Source organism: Hipposideros armiger, unplaced genomic scaffold (assembly GCF_001890085.2).
Source record: "Hipposideros armiger isolate ML-2016 unplaced genomic scaffold, ASM189008v1 scaffold_179, whole genome shotgun sequence".
Classification (NCBI taxonomy): domain Eukaryota; kingdom Metazoa; phylum Chordata; class Mammalia; order Chiroptera; family Hipposideridae; genus Hipposideros; species Hipposideros armiger.
Genome location: NW_017731529.1, coordinates 2,265,890 through 2,280,649, shown reverse-complemented (window position 1 = coordinate 2,280,649; position 14,760 = coordinate 2,265,890). Strand labels below are relative to the sequence as shown.

At 40.0% G+C, this 14,760-nt stretch overlaps 1 protein-coding gene across 1 annotated transcript in view; it reads right to left on the bottom strand.

The window, feature by feature from the left end:
- The window catches only part of MAST4 (microtubule associated serine/threonine kinase family member 4), a 587,203-nt gene that overhangs the window by 450,192 nt on the left and 122,251 nt on the right, over positions 1 to 14,760 (bottom strand). The gene's annotated exons all lie outside the window — the stretch shown is intronic.

Here is a 14,760-nt window from a genome sequence, read left to right as displayed (position 1 = left end):
GCATAGCTTCACAAGAAGAGTACCTTGAAGGTGCCCACAGTGATATTCAGCAATGAGGTATGTAGCACTTTTTTTAGATGAGTTCGCAAACTTAATTCATAGACCTCAAAAACCACAGGTGTTCAGTGATGCAAGCAGAGAGACCATTTAGGAGACTACAGCAGTACTCATGATGAGAGACAGCGGTGATGCAGACCAGAGTAGTGACAGCAGAGAAGGTGAGAAGTAACCAGATTCTGGATACATTTGAAGGTAAAGCCAAGAGAATTATCTGATAGTCTGGAAATGGCATAAGAGAGAATAAACAGTCAAGGATAATTTCAGCGTAGCATGAGCAACTGGAAAAATGAAGCACCCATCTGCAGAAATAGAGAAGACTTGTGAAACAGAATAGGGAAGAAGATGAAAAGTTCAGTTGGAAGATGCCTATTAGACATTCAAGTGGGGATACAGAGTAGGCAGTTGGACATGCTCATCTGGAATGTGGGAGAGAAGTCAGGGCTAGAAATACAAATTTAAGGACCACGAGTATACAAATGATAGCCACTGTACCAGACAAAATCACAAAAAATAGAGTAAAAGTAGACAAAGGAGGAGAGCTAAGAATATAGTCTGGGACACTCCTACATTAAGAGTTCAGGGAGAAAGAGAAAAAACAGCAAAGGAGAGTGAGAGAGAATAACTGATACATAGGAAGACAGTCAAGAGTTTGAAGTGTCCTGGAGGCCAAGTGAATACCATATGTGACATAAGAGGAAGGATTAACTGTGTTACATAAGATGAGGTCTGAGAACTGACCATTGTAGTTCAAAGACCAATGGAGGTCATTGATAACCTCAACAAGAGTATGCTCTATGAAGTGAATGAATGAAAGCATTAAAGACTCAGTTCAAGACAAACTACATGAATTTGAGACTATGAGTAGAAATAACTGTTTGGAGAAGTTTGTCCAGTAAAGCAATAAAACTGTGGGTATCTGGTGGGAGAGCAAGGGCAAGAGGGTTATGGAAGATGGAGGTATAACAGCGTGCTTGTGTGAAGACAAGCATGATCCAGAAGAGTGAAAATCTGAGGTGTAAAAGAGAAGGAAGAATTGTTGGGGTGGTTTCTTTTTTTTTTAAATATTTTATTAGGCAATTGGGGGAGGGGAACAGCATTGGGGAATCAGGGGAAGGGAAACAGACAAGTTGCTGTCCTTTTGTTCTTCAGTCTAGTTGTAGAGGGCGTCGCTTCACTGGTCCATGTTGGTATTATCATTGCACTTTTCCCAGCTGAGGCAGATTGGTCGCTGGCCACTGGATGGTCACTCACAGCGGCTCTTGGCAACTCACGCCAGCTGCCGGCTGCTCACGGTAGCTTACAGGAGCCCACTGCAGCTGCACTGCAGCCCCAATGCAGCAGCCTACACCGTCTCTGGTGACTCACGGCAGCCCAGCTCGAGGTTGAGCTGTTGTTCACCATCTTAGCTGTAGAGGGCACAGCATCACTGGCCCTAATGTGGGATCCGAACCAGGGTCCTGCCCTCATGTGGGATCCGAACCAGGGTCCTGCTGCTCAGAGCTGGCGTCCCAAGCCAACTCTTAATCAACGTGCCATTCAGCCAGCCGTGGGATGGTTTCTATCTTTGAGATTAGTTAACATTGTGTATAAAATTAAGGTGTACAATGTATTGATCTGATACATTTATTTATTGCAATATGATTACTACCATAGCACTGGCTAATATCTCTATTACATTACATAATTTTTTTTATGGTGAGAACAATTAAGATCTAGTCTCTTAGCAACTTTGATGTTTACAGTACAGTATTGTTGACTATATCACTAGGCTGTGTATTACATTTCTAGGACTTATTTATCCACTAGTTGCAAATTTGTGCCCTTAAGCAACATTTCTTCAATTCCCCAGATGTCACCCCCCCATCCCCAAGGTGGTAGTTTGTTTTGACCAGGAGAGAGGAGGCCAGGTGAGAGGCCCTTGTAGCGGAACTGGCTTTAGGCAAGAGCATGAATTGCGACCTATGCAACAAGCAGGAAGGGAAAAGATAGGAGTGGTGATGCGGGGTGGGGACAGGATCGAAGAGTCTCTGGAAGCTCTCTTCTGACTGTTTCAATTTTTTCCCAATTTAGGAATCAGTTTATCAGCTAAGAGTAAAGACAGAGGAAAGATATTTAAATAATTTTCATTATTAAACAGAAAAATATTGAATTCTTCAACTCAAGCTAAAAAAAACACAATCAAATAAACACAAGGGAAGCAAAATAATCATTAAAAAGATAAAAGCAGAAATTAAGAGATTAAAATATAAACAGTAGAACAGCTGGCTCTTTGAAAATATCAATAAAATATACAAAGCTCTTTCTTGCAAAGCTCATCAAGAAAGATAAAATACCGTTAACAACATTGGAAATAAGAAAATGGATATGTATAGCCAAAAAGACAAAGGAGAATTAATACAAGTATAAGAGAACAGATACAATTTTATGCTGAAAACTTAAAACACTAGATAAAAGAGATGATTCCTAAGAAAGAGTTGACTCAAGGAGTAGACTGAAGAATTCAATAACTATACAGAAATAGATTATGTTGACAATGATTTTGCAAGGGAGCAATATCAAACCTTTAAGAGACAGAATTTTTATGTTATTTACAATGCTACATGCTATAGAGTAAAACCAAGGAAAGTTCCCTATTTCATTTTATAAAACCCAGCATAATCCTGCCATCAGAAGTTCAAAAGATAGTACAAGAAATATAAATCCATCTTATTTATAAATATAAATTTTAAAATTCTGAAAAATTATCAAATTACATACAGCTATAAGTGATCATATCATAAGATCAAATTTGCATTAAAAAATTTTTAAAAATCTTTCCTGATAAAAAAATTGCAGTAAACCTTTTCAACAGTATCTATCACTAACCAACATCTGAGAGTATATTTAGCAATGAACCCCCAAAGGCCTTCCATTAACTTCAGAAACACATAATAATTGACCAAGAAACATTAACTGATATATTATTAGTAGTATATTAAAACAGGAGTTTCTGTTCCTACCACTGATATTTACATAAAGGTAACTCTTCCCTGCCCTCAAGGGAGCTAATGGTCCAATGACTATAGCCAATGCTTAAAAACACTGGAGCATAAATTCAGGCAGGCTGATCACAAACCTTTCTGAAATATAACACAAAATACAAATGCACTAAGAAAAGTCTGTTTTAATTGCATTTTGTTTTAACAATGTAGTAGATACTGGTGTTTCCCTAAATTTCAGTGAATTAAGAAAGGCAAAGCCATAAAACACTGAACAGTAAACCAAGAATATTTTATTTCCTCTCATTTTTTTTTTAAAGCTGAGTCATCCTGCCACCTGTTGGCAGCTCGGCAGCAGCTCGGCTTGGGCTGGGAATCAAACCAGTGACCCTGTTGCTCAGAGCTCGCACTCTTGAGTGAGCTCTTAACCAACTGAGCCACTCAGCCGGCCCTATTTCCTCTCATTTTGTAAACAATTCAGGATAATGTAGCACCCATTAAACACGTGGTCTAAATGTTTCCTCATTTGGTAGTGTTCAAATAGGAAATTTTTTAGCTTAAGGAGAAAAAGGAAACTTTAAAAACTCTTGCTTCTCCTTCCCAGCTTTATTTCACTGTGATTTCCCATTGGGAAGAAGGTTCATTGACTTCTATTTCCTCCAAAAAAAATTTTTTAGTTATATCCTCACTTGCAACTCTTGAGGTTTGAGAAAGCTTTTAAAATCTCCAAGCAAAAGGTGGTAACCAGGTGCTGTACGTCTCTTGGCAGCAGTTAACCCTCATGCAAGGCAACCCCATGCCACCCACTGTAGATGGATTCTTAGCTTCCTAAAGGAAAATGATTTCCAAACACATGCAGCTCACTTCTGTATCTCACCTCAACCAGTCTTGATCTGAAAAATCCACTGCTTCTCCTCCAGAGAATTCAGGAAATTGGATATGTCTTAGAAAATGCCAGGTTATAACTGTAATTGGTCCTAATCACCAAAAGAGGCGGGAGTTCAGAGCTAGGCAGTTATGCACGTGAATGTACACAAAGGTATTGCTTAGAATAGCGCAAGGTCACTCTTTCAAAAGGTAAAGCTTTGCTGAAGAACTCAAGCAATAGGCACAGAAGAGAAATTGAATAGCAGAGAGTGTAACCAAGAAGGAACATGACCTCACATACAGGATACATACATACAGGGCACAATCCAGGTAAAGTTGGAGAAGATTAGGAATTAGTGAAAAACTCAAATGTTGATATCTCTCGAAACAAATTGTATTTTCAAAACACACACACACACAACCATGTAATAGATATCTTTAAGGTTGTCCACCAAATCCATAGCTCCTTTCCCTGAAAATGGCCACCTGGGACAAGTAGCAGCCATGTCTGTACCACATGACCACACCAGAGCCAGTGGCCCTGAGGACACTGCCTCCACACACTTAGCCAGTCATGCTCACTCTTGGCAGCCTCTGTGAGGCACCTGAAGTGGCTCCAGGACCTCATGGGACTGTCAGCATTTCACACGCAAACACCAAAAGAGCCTTCACTAAGAAAAGCCTCTACTACACTAACAGAATACCAGCACACAGAAGAGATGATGTGCCTGAGTCTATGAACAAGAAGACATCATACTTTAACAACTTGTACTTAACACCAAGCTTCAAGGAGCTTAAAAAAGGTATTTTCCAATATGGCGCCTTTCATTTTGCTTATGCTTTATTTTCCTAGCAAAGCTAACAAAACACTAGTTTTAAATATATATGTATTTTTTTTCTGTCATACCATATAAACCCCATAGATACTGAAAAGAATATTTGAAAGAAAGATATTTTTAAAACACACAGGATGTGAGCTGCTGTACAATGGCCAAGAGCAACAAAACATTGTCACAGCTGAAATGAAGTCCCTCATGTTCCAGCAAGAGCTCAGGGATGGAGGGAGGCTAACAGCTGTGTGGGGGTGGTGGGAACCAGGTCTGAACCCAGCCCTCACATGCCTCCTCTCTTCCTTCCACCAGTTAGCAGGATTGTGTCTAACTGGGAATTACTAAGACAGCGAACACCTGAAGACTATCTCAACATAATGGGTAGAGATACTCTTCTAGGAATATTTTACCAATATGAACATAAAGGAAACTAGATGCAGCCTCCACAATACAAAACTGAGGCCAAGGGTGCGGTGGGGGGCACCTAAGACTGAATGCTTGAAGAATTTTCCTAACATGGAGATCTATTAAATGCCTAGCAACCTCCCCAGGGAAATGGTAGCAAAGTCACACAGAATGGAGTGAGAAACTCATTTCTAAAAGCCTCTTTTCCAACTTGGGAAATTTAACTCTGCCTTTGCAATCCCCAGAGACAGCTTGGCTGAGGCTGCACTGGGTGTAACCATATGTCAAAACTAATACATTGGATATGCTCCTCACCCACAATTTGCTAGAAAATAGTCAAAACTAAAAGTGTTCCTATCCTCTATGGATAGGAGCATAAGCTACAACTTTATAATGTTAAAAATACTTTCTCCTTTGCCTAGCTAGATGAGAAAATTATTTAAAGAGGAAATGTTTAAAAGACCATAGAAATAGGCATTCCTTTCTGCAGGGGAAGGGGGGCAAGGTGGGGGCAGGAATGCTGGCCAATCTTTCTATCTCAAGAGCAGCATTTTTATCAGCAGTGAATCCTTCCTCTCCATCTTCTCTCGCCTGGCTAAATAGTCCTGGTACAATCCTGGGTCCTTATTCTTCAGAACTCAGCCTTGGATGAAGTCCAAACTCTGATAGGAAACCCTCCTCTTAGGGTCCAATGCACCACGGAAACATTCGCTGCCCTCTAGCTGAGTGCTCATTATCTAGGGTCAGATGGGCAGTCTCGCCCGGACAGCCAAAGCACCATAAAAGAGAAGGGGGTCCTCTCCAGCTGTGAGACCCATGCTGAGCACATAGGAGGCATGTGATTACTGAATGAATGTTGACTTATTAGGGGTTGAGACAAAACATAAGGGAAAGATATAACTGGTAAACGTGACTTCAGTTGTGGCCTTGGGACTCCAATATAATGATGACTGTGGTCAAGGTGATGGGGCAGAAAAACAGAACAAGAGATATTATGAACCCCACTTTCCCAGGTCAAGTTCCTTGGAGAAGTGGTCTACAAACATTTTTGCTTCCAAAAGTATCCAAAGAAAATGTAAAAAATATATATGCCTTAACAGAATTTATAGTTGACAGCTAAACTTGTTCAACCTAGGTTTAAATAGTGGCATGGATTGAATTTCTAGCGCTTTATAAATAGTGACATTTTATTAATAAAATGAAACTGCTTTCATTAAAGTTTTTAAATGTGTCCATTCTTTTTTTTTTTTCTCTAAAGATTTTATTGGGGAATTGGGGGGAGAGCAACAGTGTCGGGGAATTGGGGAAGGGGACCAGCCAAGTTGTTGTTCTTCAATCTTCGTTGTGGAGGGCGCAGGTCGCCATCTGGCTTCCCTTCGGTAGCTTGTGGCCTCTAAGCTCAAGGTGCTGTATTTAATCTTAGCTGTGGGTGGGCGTAGCCACCATCCCATGCGGGAGTCGAACCCTGGCAGCCTGGATGTTAAGAGCGCACTCTGTATCCATTGAGCCATCCGGGTGGCCAGCTCAGCTCAAGGTGCTGACTTCAGTCTTAGTTGTGGGTGGGCGTAGCCCACCATCGAACAGGCAATCTTGTTGTTACACCAGCTGAGCCATCCTGCCACCTGTGCGCAGCTCAATGACAGCTCAGCTCAGGAGCAGCATCACCAGCCCATGTGGGAATCGAACCGGCAGCCCTGTTGCTCAGAGCTTGTACTCTTAAGACAACTCTTAACCAAATGAGCCACTCAGCTGGCCCGAATGTGTCCATTCTTATCTAAAATATCATAGTGATATAATACCCAAATTTATACTTCCTTTTTTCCTTTAACTTGTATTTCCATTTTATTTCCTACACATGTTTATCCTGATATAATACTTCTTTGCTTTACAGTTTTTATTGATCATACTATCACACTTCTGTGCAACAGTTACAAAAATTAATTTATTTTTATGTACTGTGACTAAATCGTTCTAATTATTAAAAATTTCATTTGTATCTAATTAATATTACAACTATTAATAGAATCTAATTGAACAAAACAAATGTCTAATTTTATGATAATTAAAAATTAAAGTAAGCATAAAAGTATTTTATTGAAAATACATTTTTCAATGAGATGAATGGTAATGGCTTATTATTTTCCAAGTAGTTCATATATCTATGAATTTTTTTTCTTTGTTAAATAAGAACTTTTCAATAGCCATTCTAGTCCATTTTGAGGGTATTAGAAATATAAAGTAAAAAGCCTTGTTCACATAGTAAGTTGATGGGAATGGAAGAAGTTTTATTGTACTAGTGGCACTTAGTTCTTTGAGCTCCCTCTGAGAGTTGTGCCCCCCAAAATCATAGTAATTAAACATAATTTTATACAATAATCTCTGTTCTCTAACAAACTGTTTAAGGTCATCCTCAGTTAAAAAATAAAATTAGAAGCCATTTGATTTTCAAATGAATTAATGTCCAAGTCCATAGATTCATTCTTTTCCTGAAAACCAAGCCAAAATTATGATTGGTCTTTTGTCTGGCACCCTGTGGGTGCGGGAGGTCATTTCCTGTGACAATACACCATGATGAGATTTGGAAGAGGTAGTCAGGCAACCCATTAGGACAGGTTTTTTCCAGGGCAGATCTATTTTAGGAAGGAATGCACAGAGAAGGTGAAGCTCTGAAATACTGGGTTGTCGGAAAAGTCATTACGCATGTTTGTGACAGATGGCACTAGTTCATTTTTGAAAGTACTAGGGTCATTTGCATCTATGTTATTGCTATGACATTTGACAGCTGACAGTTCTAGCTTCATTCTAAAAAAAAAATTGAGCGATTTGGTTGAGTTTTGGAGGTTTTACAACAAGTTGAAGATGGAAGACCAAACTGTGCATTTTTGCCATATTTTACTGTTTTACTTTCATAAAGGGAAGAACGCACGTCAAGCTTGTGAAAAGTTGCATAAAGTTTACAGTGAGAATGCTCTACAAAGACGTCTGTGCCAATGATAGTTCATGAAATTCTGTGCTGGTGATTTTGATCTCAACAATGCTCCTCCATCAGGGAGGCCCACCGAGGCTGATGACAACAAAATAAAGGCATTGATGGAGTCAAACCCACGTTACATGACACGAAAAATTGCAGGAACATTGAACATCCATCATTCAAGCATTCACACCACCTGAAGAAGCTGGGATACGTAAGCAAGCTCAATATTTGGGTTCCGTATGAACTCAAAGAAGTTCATTTGACGGCATGTATAAACATCTGCAAAAGCTCATTAAACATGAGGAAAACAATTCTTTTTTGAAACGACTGATAACTGGCAATCAGAAGTGGATTGTTTATAACAATGTGGTGTGCAAACGGTCTTGGTCCCGAAGTGATGATTAGCCTTAAACGACATCCAAAGCAGACATGCATCAGAGGAAGGTTATGCTCTCAGTGTGGTGGGATTTTATAGGTATCGTGTTTTTTGAGCTCCTATCAAGGAACCAAACAATCAATTCGAATGTGTACTGTCAGCAATTGGACGCTTTGAATGAATCCATCATCCAGAAACGTCCAGAGCTTGTTAATTGTAAAGGAGTTGTGTTCCATCACGACAACGCGAGACCACACACAAGTTTGATCGCCAGTCAAAAATTATTGGAGCTTGGATGGGATGTGTTGCCACACCCACCATACTCGCCTGACCTTGTGCCATCAGACTTCCACTTGCTTCACTCTCTTCAAAACTCCTTGCATGGTATAATGTTCAATTCAGATGAGGCTATAAATCAGCACCTTGTTCAGTTTTTTGCAAATAAAGACAGGTCCTTCTATGAAGGAGGAATTACGAAGCTCACTGGAAGATGGCAAAAAGTTATTGAACAAAACAGGCAATATATCATTGATTGATCTTTGTTCTTCATATAAATAAATGACCTTTGAAAAACACAGACAAAATACGTCATGACTGTTCTGACAACCCAATAGTTTCCTTATGACTCTGCATGGGCCCAGTTCCTCTTAGGAAGTCTTCAAGTACCCTCAGAGGTAACACACACCCAAGTTTGTTGACTTCAAGGGCCAGAGTGCCAGGGGTAAAGGAAACAGATTAAAATACAGGCAGAAGGGGATGATGTAGATTAGAGAACCAACTCTTTAGTGGAGAAGACAAAACAATTGCAGCAAAGACACAGGGAGGCCCCCCACCACAAAATACAGCAGACAAGCCTGACTGCTTCTCCAGTGACCATGTGAGGAGAGCTCCCACTCAGAGTGCAGCAAAACAGAATGTGCCATCTAAAATGTAAGATGATTTTTTTTAAGGCAAAGAACAGCAAGAACAGAACAGAAGGAGCAATGGTAGAAAGTTTAGGGTTATATATTTAGATACTGGATTTAAGAAAATGTGGAGGAAAAGTATGAAATCCCTCTCACTGGAGAAATAGGATTTTCCAGCAGAAGGCAATACCCCACCTGCTGAAGACAAGCCAGGACCAAGGTAAGATGCAGAGAAGACAGATGAGAGAATGACCAATCAGTGTGCTACAGAATTAATCCTGGGTTAGACCCTAGCGTACCACGAGAGCAGTCCTTATGTTATCTTTTTAAGTAAGATGTCTGTTTTTCTCAGTTTCTGGGTTTTTAAAGTCAGGGATCTCTGTTCTTGTGTTCCCTAAGGAGAAAACACCAGAGCATGGCAGACAGTCCCAATTGTTTGGTGAAAAGGGTGCACAGGCAGAAAGTGCCTCTACCTTGTAGATCTGAGTAGTTTAGAAAGACTGGAGTCCACAGGGAAAAGCAACTTGGATTGGTCAGACATATAGCCAGAGAGAGGCAGTCTAGCACAAGGGTTAAGATATGGACTCTGGGGCTTGAGTGTGAATGCCAGCTCTTCTACTTGCCAGCTGGGTGATCTTAAGGCTCTGTGCCTTAATTTTTCTATCTGTAAAATCTGTAAAAAGTACCTTCCTCATGGGATTATCATGAGGATTAATGAGTGTGTGTGTGTGTGTGTGTGTGTGTGTGTGTGTGTGAGAGAGAGAGAGAGAGAGAGAGAGAGAGAGAGAGAGAGAGAGAGTGAGTTGCATTTATAAGCGTCTCAGGCACATAGAAATAAATTTTAACTATCATGATTAGCAACTTCACTGAGAGAAAACTAGGCCACATCAAGAAGTGACTTAAGAGGCCATCAGGTCCAGGTCACATTTCTAAGTCTTTAAATCTAAAAGTGAAATCATCAACTTCAGATTAAAACTTCAGTTCTAATTCTCCACTGGCCTCACCAGCCACTGAGGGGAGACAGAAATACTGACAACTAATCTACTAATAAAAGCACCACAACAGCCCTCTATAAGGGCCATTTCTCCCACGAAAAGTTTGGAAAGTTTACAATAAGTAATTCAAAAACTAAAGCATAGAAAAAAAAAGTTCTAGCCAAGATCTTCATCCAATTGAAGAAGAAATGCAAAGGAAATAAAAAAGAGTAAGTAATCAACTCCAAACTAAACAGTATAAAACATTATTTGAGCAGTGCATTCCAAATTATGTCTAGCTTGATACTCAGTATGTCCCAAGGCATAGGGGTGAAGTAATTATGGAGTGAGTGGTCAAAGGAGGTCAAGGGTTATTTCAACTTCAAACTAAATTTCACCCTCTATGAGTGCTTCTCCTTCTCATATCCAATGGCCCCATCAGTCCAAACAGCTCCTTCTCAACCAGACCGACGCCAGGAGGAGATGAATGGGTAATTCAGGAAAGAAACAGGGCTGTTTGAGGCAAAAGAGCTGGGCGGCTTCTGGGTAGGCTGTACGCTCTAGAGTAGGGGTGCTGTTATTTGTGGTGGTACAAGGAGAGCCATCTGGCAACACGAATAAGAAAAACAACAATACACCCTTTCTTACCCCCAAAAAAAAAGACCAAGAAAAAGAATAAACAAGGGCTAGATGCTCCCCTTACTGCAGGCTGGTTTAAAGAAGTGAAAAGGTAGAGGCAGGAGAAACCTAGTACGGAGAGACCTAGGTAAAGAAAAAGTATGCCAGGAGAAAACACTTTTGGATGAATCCCATCAACACAGCCCCAGTGAGTAGAAATTATGTTTTATCCTGGTGCAAAATTTAATATCACAGTAATGCAAATCAATTTTTCTCAAAAGCATAGGCCTCACTAAAGGAAAACTAAATAGAAGCAAATTCAACCCACTTTCTGATGGTTTCTAATTCCCCATAGATTGGTTTTTACATTATGGAGAGAATACTCAAAGACATAACTAGTGCTTTTACCTTCTAAAAGTAAACTGTAACAACTTTCTAGTTTTATTAATTTTTTTTTTTTAGCAAAAATCATCCTGAGTCATTATTGTCAAGATGTCAGTTCTTCCTGATTTGATGTACAGAGTCAGCGCAACCCCAATTCAAATCCCAGCAAGTAATTTCAGGATGTTGGCAAACTGATTCTAAAATTTCATGGAGCGGGAAAAGATCCAGAATAATCAACACAATTAAAAAAGAACTTGAGAACTAACACTACCTGACTTTAAGACTTACGATAAAGCTACAGTAATCAAGACCATATGCTACTGGTGGGAGAACAGACAAACGGATCCATGAAAAAGAACAGAGCATCCAGGAACAGACCACATAAACACAGTTAACTGATCTTTGGCAAAGGAGCTAAGGTAATACAATGGAGCAAAGATAGTCTTTTCAACAAATGGTGCTGGCACATCACCCACACGTAAGAAAACCAATGTAGACACAAATCTTACATCCTTTATAAAAATTAACTCAAATTGGATCATAAAGCTAAATGTGAAACACAAGACCAGAAAAGTTCTAGAACATAGGCGAAAACCTAGATGACCTTCAGTGTGGCAATGACTTTTTAAATACAACACCAAAGGCATGATCTATGAAAGAAATAATTGATAAGCTGGACTTCATTAAAATTAAAAACTTCTGCTCTGAGAAAGATGTTTCCAAGAGAATGAGAAATCGAGCCACAGACTGGGACAAAATATTTGCAAAAGACACATTTGATAAAGGATCGGTACTCAAAATATACGAAGAACTCAATAACAAAACAAACAACCCAATTAGAAATAGGTCAAAAGTCTAAGAGACACTTCACCAAAGAAGATACACAGATGGTAAATATGCATATCAAAAGATGCCTCACACCATATGTCATCTGAGAAATGTAAATTAAAAACAAGATGCCGTACATACCTATTAGATGACCAAAATTCAAAACCCTGTCAGTACCAAATTCTGGTGAGGATGTGGAGCCACGGAAACTCTCATTCATTGCCGGTAGAAATGCAAAATGGTACAGCCATTCTGGAAGGCAGCTTGGCAGTTTCTTGCAAAACTAAACATACTTTTACCCTATGATCCAGTAATCACATTCCTTGATATTTTTACAAAGGAGTTGAAAATGTATGTCCCCACAAAGACCTGTACATGGATGTTTACTGAAGCTTTCTTCATAATTGTCAAAATTTGGAAGCAACCAAGATGTCCTGAGTATCCATGAATGGATAAATTAAATTTGTCACATCCTGACAATGCGATATTATTCAGCACTAAAAAGAAAAGAGTGATCAAGCCATGACAAGACATGGGGGAACCCTAAACATGTATTACTAAGTGAAAGAAGCCAATCTGAAAATGGTATATACTTTATGATTCTAAGTATATGACATGCTGCAAAAGGCAAAACTATGAAGATAGTAAAAAGATCAGTGGTTGCCAGGGGTTAGAGGGGGGAAGAAATAAGTGTAGCACAGAATATTTTTAGGGCAGTAAAACTACTGTGTATGATACTATAATGGTGGACACACCTCATTATAATTTGTCCAAACCCACAGAACCGTACAAGAGTGAACCCTAAGGTCCTTTGCGTGATTATGAGTTGTCAGTGTAGATTCACCAGTTATAACAAGTATACCACTCTGGCAGGGATGTTGATAATAAGGGAGGTTATTCATGTGGGGTAGTGGGGAATGTATAGGAAATCTCTATACCTTCATTCAATTTTTCTGTGATCCTAAAACTTCTCTTTACAAAAAAACTTCATTAATAGGAAAGTATCCTGAGTTATAGTTAATTCCAAAATTTTCAAAGAGTATTCCTTGGAACTCATTTTCTTTGGGACTTCAATATACAGAAACTGAGTCAAAGTTAAATCCATTTGTGAAACATAAATCAAATAAAAATAAAACATTTTTTTGGTTTTTTTTTTTTTTTAGCTGAGCCATCCTGCCACCTGTTGGCAGCTCAGCGGCAGCTCAGCTCGGGCTGGGAATCAAACCGCTAGTTGCTCAGAGCTCACACTCTTGAGCAAGCTCGTAACTAACTGAGCCTCTCGGCCAGCCCCAAAATAAAGCATTCTATGTATGATATTGGGGGGAAATGGGGCGGCGGATTGGGGGAGGGGGGTTGTCACTTTGAGGGGTAAAAAGTATAACTATTGCACTGTGTTGTACAGCTGAAACTAATTCTAAAAAATGTGTATTTCATAATANCTTATGAGATGGGGAACCAAGAATTCTGCCTTGTGCTTATTAAGATGTTCATTAGATACCCAAGTGGGGATGCCAGGCCGGCTGCTGGAGCCTGAGTCTGGAGCCCGTGAGAGAGATCAGAGGAGGAACACCACCTTACAGGAGTGTTTACAATCAGGGGATTAGCTAGATCACTTAAGTCAAATGGCTAGGCAGAAAAGAGAGACAAAAACACAGCCCCGAACTACTTACTCCAACCCTTGTAGTTTGGGCAGAGGAGAAGGTCCCTGTAAGAGAAACAGAAAAAGTGCAGCCAATGAGGGAGAAGGAAAATCAGGAACATATAGGGTTGGAGTAGCCTAAAGAAGAGGGGTGGGCAAGGCAGGAGAGAGTAGAAAGTTAGAGGAGAGCGGCAGAGAGGGGACGTCATGTCACACAGTCATGTCAGGGAATGGGAATGGGGATGAGATGGAAGAGCAGAGCTGAGGTTAGCCAGTGAGTTTCGTTTGGTGACTGTCTCTAGAATACTCAGCTACAGGCAATGAGAGGGTAGAGGCTGGGTTAAGGCCAATCCACTCGGGGAGGGAGAGGAAGAGAAAAGGGCAAGGGATTGGCTGGGGTCCAGTCCACATACTCAGAGCTGGGTTGGGGGGAAGCTCTGAGAGGGGTGATAGAGAGCGAAGTAGAGGCAGGGTCAGTGGGTTGGAGGTTCCCAAGGAAAACTGGGAGTGTACATGAGTGGCAGGATAGGACGTGGCAGCCGGGTAATGGAATATTTGAAATTGAGAGTTTGGAGGTGGTACTGTTATTGGTGTTGAGTTGGCCTAAGATAGTTCTTAAACGTTTTGGTCTCAGGCTCTCTTTGCACACCTAAAAGTTACTGAGTGTCGTATCTATTACAAATTACTATGCTCATACCTGTTAACATTTACCATATGGGAAATTAAAGCTGACATTTAGAAACAACTAATTCATTTTAAAATAATAATATATTCATTACCTGTTAACATAAATAATATTCCTGTGAATAACTACATATAAAAAAAATAATGAAGGGCCGGCCAAGTGGCTCAGTTGGTTAAGAGCTCACTCAAGAGTTTGAGCTCTGAGCAACAGCAGTTCGAGTCCAGCCCGAGCTGAGCA